The sequence below is a fragment of the Atractosteus spatula genome (assembly GCF_055471065.1).
Source record: "Atractosteus spatula isolate fAtrSpa1 chromosome 10 unlocalized genomic scaffold, fAtrSpa1.hap1 SUPER_10_unloc_16, whole genome shotgun sequence".
NCBI lineage: Eukaryota > Metazoa > Chordata > Actinopteri > Semionotiformes > Lepisosteidae > Atractosteus > Atractosteus spatula.
Window position 1 is genome coordinate 377,051 of NW_028296619.1, and position 4,530 is coordinate 381,580.

The 4,530-nt window shown below is 39.1% G+C and overlaps 1 non-coding gene across 1 annotated transcript; it reads right to left on the reverse strand.

Moving 5' to 3' along the window:
* Positions 1–3,664: 3,664 nt before the first annotated feature.
* trnaw-cca (transfer RNA tryptophan (anticodon CCA)) lies at positions 3,665–3,736 on the reverse strand. The gene has a single exon. It is a non-coding gene; the product is annotated as a tRNA-Trp (tRNA).
* Positions 3,737–4,530: the final 794 nt, after the last annotated feature.

Below are 4,530 nucleotides of genomic sequence, written 5' to 3' on the forward strand. Positions count from 1 at the left end.
TTGCATCTGAACAATCCTTCCTCCTGGAAAGAAGAAAAAACAGGTATGTTTTGAGTCTCATGATGATGCTCTTCTGGATAAAAAAAAACAGTGCGAATTTGTTTCGGATGTATTTTGGATAAAATTATAACTGTCATCGAAGAGAACTTTGATCAGTTGAATGCAGTTGAAACTTTTGACATTTTATATGATGACAGGACGTACATTTAGGACTCAGTACCGATAACGCTGCTACTATTGATGGAGTAGAAATAAGTGTATTGGCAATTTTATCTGAGGCAAGAAGTACTAGAACACCTCCTATAAAAATGTTAGGATTCAGAGCAAGAAATATTTTTCCACTTCACCCAATGGTATTGCATTAACGAGGCTGAAGCTGGCTTCTTATTCGCCAGCTTCTTCTTCTGCCTTAAATGCTGCTGCTGTGATGTTATGCCGCCTTTCGCCTGTAGATGGCTCTTTACAGTAATTTTTAAAAGTACTAATCGGGATGGATTACTGTATTTATCCTCAGTAAATGGGAATATGTAAGTAGTGACTATCCAAATAACATTTTTGTGTGAAACACATTTCAGAAAATTGTAAACCAATTTTCAAAACTCACAGTAACACAAACACAATAAGTAAATAAGACAAAACAGAAGTTCACAGGCACTTTCTGCATATTTACCACGACCTTGCCTTCTGACCATAAAGTCTTAAAATCTTGCATTTTACAAGAACTTTTTAATATAAATGGGACGTCTAGAACATGGCATATGAGAATATATGGTTAACCGAGGATGAGCAACGGGTGATGGCACTTTCTGCTTCTTGCTATAAACCTACCCCCTGGTTATAAAAACATCTAAAAATTCTGACACTGAGGTGTGAGAGACAATGGAACAGACTATCAAAATCCTGAACTTTAGGAAATTTTACTGTGCTATTTTTTTAAATATGACCCTGTGAACCTGGCATGTCCCTCCTTCCTCATTACCAAAACATCTCAATGTTCCGACACTATGTACATTGGTAATTACAACACTTCACTGTTGCATTTCTGAGTTGTGACATTGTGAACATGGCATGTTAAAGTATATAGACAATCTAGATCAGAACAGGCTAAATGCAATTCATAGTGATTTATCACTTTCTTACTTTCTAAATGAAAAAAAAAAAATTCAGTGATTATGACACTTCGGTATGACATAAAATATGCTTCAATGACAGAATAAATAATCATGGAAAAAATACCCACAGTGGACATTCATATTTGTGATTATAGGAAATTTAAATATCAGGTGAGTAGCTGCGTCAGCATGCGTATGCTGCAAAGGAACAAGTAAAGGGTTATTCCATGCTGAAAAGAGAAGAAAGGAAACACAACTTGTTGGCCGTGGAGCCTTCTTCAGGTGTGAGAAAGACAGGGCAGTAAGCAAAGATAATTTTCTTTTTATCTTTGCTTACTGCAGTTTATCTTTGATGACAACATCAAAGACATTAAGTATTTTTTACCGCTAACAGCTCAACATCATCTTCCTTTTATATCTAACCTCATCAGATCTCTCAACTCCCAACTCTTCCAGTTTCTCACTTCAGAGAAGGATAAAAAACTCAATCATCCTCTACAGAGAAAAACCATCAACACCCCTGCCACCTCCACCAATCCTAACCTTGTTGTTACTATACCCTCTGACCTTTCCCTTTCACCCCTTTGCATCCTCAGCTAACATATTTTAATATTACAACACAATTACAATAGATTGTATTTATGTTTAAAATTAAGGTAAATATGTCAAAATATCAAAATCCAACTGCACAGTGCTAACGTAACAATGCTAGTCAAGTTCTCAAACAAATCTGCATTGTATTTTTAAAATATTTCAGCAGAGGATGTGACGGGAGTATAAATGATTCGACGATCATTTTTCTTGTGAGAATATGGTTTTCTGGGGAGTTGCGATGTTGGGCATTATTGGACATTTTTGACACGTGTTGAACACTCGCATTTCCTACAAATATTAAAATGGCTATGGTTTCGCTGAGAAATCCAATTGACCTATGCGAAGACAATATTTACATCGCCAAAGAAGCCCTTCCCCGGGTGGCGTCGAACCACCAACCTTTTGATTAATAGCCGAACGCGCTAACCGATTGCGCCACAGAGACTAACTGCTGGACATTTTTTCTCGAATCACAAGTTTCCGGTTAAAAAAAATCTCTTACCATTCTTTTTGCCAGCCGGTAATATTTCTTCTGCACTGATAACCAAGAATTGAATTTCATTTTTCGCAAGCTGTGTGAATTTCATCAAAAACAAGTTTTCCAGAAAGGAAATGAACACATGCATTTAACGAAATCAAGCCCTTTGTGAGTGACCAAAATGGTACGTTCTGTACTACAAGATAGGAAAAAATACACAGCTGGGATTTGAACCTAGGTTCTTTTGTTTAATAAAAAGGCGCTTAAACCAACTAAGCTATGGTGACAGGACAGCTGTTTCCTTTTACAGCCACTTGGACACACCGCTCTGAGACATCTGCGTTCAGTAAGCGCTGAACCTGCTCTCAGAGCAAATTGCCTCTTTTACATACAGTAGCAGCCCCGACACTGAGAAACGAAGAGAACTGGCTTTTATCTGGCATTTTTCATGTCCAATGGGTTTGACATCTCCCAAGGGCGACAGAGTTCTTTTGCAACACTATTTCTTCCTCTTTTTTCTTTCTGTACGCTTTGATAAAAACGAGAAATCGTGCAAGGGAAAAATGTATTTTTTTTTTCATAGAGAAAACGTGCACCAGGAAATGTTGTGTTGAGAAGAAGTGATTTAACATGATACGTGACCTAATTTATCGGAGCAAATGCTCACCCAGCAAGGTCTGGAGAGGTTGGAGAGTCTGGTGGATGTGATAATTATACGGTGTTGTGGAAGAAAGTCTTTCTTTGAATTCTCAATCAATCGGAATTTCAGTGCGAAACATAAACCCTTTGTCTGATTTAATGAGATGATATTTTAAAACATAAAAAATCAGAAAACACGTTTCTCACTTTGAAATTTTAGACGTGGCGGTGTATTACTAGCAGCGGCGCTGAGCACACTATGGGGGAATTCAGGTTATGTGAAATACCAGCGGTTTAATAAATAACGCAGCTGATTTCGGATCATAAGATTATAGGTTCGACTTCTACCTGGCTCGTGTACATTTTATTCAAGCTCCTCAGTAATAGATGTCTATTATGTAATGAACCGCACCTGAAAGCAAACGTTGGGTCTGTTTCCTTTGTTTTCCAGCATGAAATAGCAAATCGTTACAAAAAGCACCTGCTAATGTCCAATAGCGTTTTTTTTTTCAAATTACATTTTCAGGCTTCAGACACTATTTAATAAAAGAAAAGTGTCCGAAACTCCCTAACTTTCAGGTTTGCTTGAACCTGTATTTTTTAAAAAGAAAGTTACCTGAAACTTCCGGGATTCCATTCTATGATGTAGCTGTCTCTAAAGTTGGACGTGATGTTTAGCAGATGTGAACGGTGCCTTTTCTCGTGTTCAAGGCTGTTCGCTGTGTGAGCTCCACACTGCGTGTCCTGTACTGCTCTATTTTGTTTAGATCATCTATGTGGTGTTCAGATAGAACTCAACTGCATGGTGTTCAGGACTAGCAGAACCTGAAAAACTAACAGCTGACTTCGACGTGATTTGAACACGCAGCCTTCTGAACTGGAGTCAGACGCGCTACCGTTGCGCCACGAGGTCGCGGTCATCAGCGTCTTTGAATTCCTCAAAGGAGACAAATCAGCCTCACAAAAAAAAATCTCCTGTGAAGAGCGCTGCTCTTCCGAAGAGAGTCTCTTCTTCCCAGACAACATTTTATTCTTCCTGCGCAGCTCTTGTGCAGGTGTTGTTCTCAATTACAGATCCAGGAACACTGATTTGTTTTCCTATTTTTTTTTTAAATTAAGTACCCCATAGTGCAACGGTAGCACGTCTGACTCTAAATCCCCAAGTTCATTTTCAAGGTATATCGGAGTCAACTGATACTGATCAGGTTCTGCTGCTACTGAACCCGCAGTCTTCACCTTAAAGTTCAGTTCCTCAAGCCTTCTGACCTTATATGTCCATCCCTTCTCGTCAAAACTCGTATTTTCACAGGGTACCCTTCAGAAATCGCAGTATAGAATGAAAAAACTCCAGTAGCTCTCGGCCGCTGTTGGTGATTTTCCTTTAAAAATAAATGAATCTCTGGAAATTTTACGGAGTGTATCACTTTCACCGAGACCGAGAAGTGTTAAGCTGTACATGAGTCTTTGTGGCTCGGTTGTTAACCGAAAGGGTGGTGGTTTGAGCCCTCCCAGGGACGCTATGAGCCTTTTAAGGTACAAAGCAGTCTCACTTTATCTCCACGGCCGGTCTTGTACCGCAATCAAATACAGAGCCCGTAGGAGGCAGTAAGCTCGCATATATAGCTCACTGTGTATATAATGAAAAAGCAGAGGTTGGTTTCTCATCTGCGCGTTACAGAGCCTTACGCAACTCGTACTGTACCAACA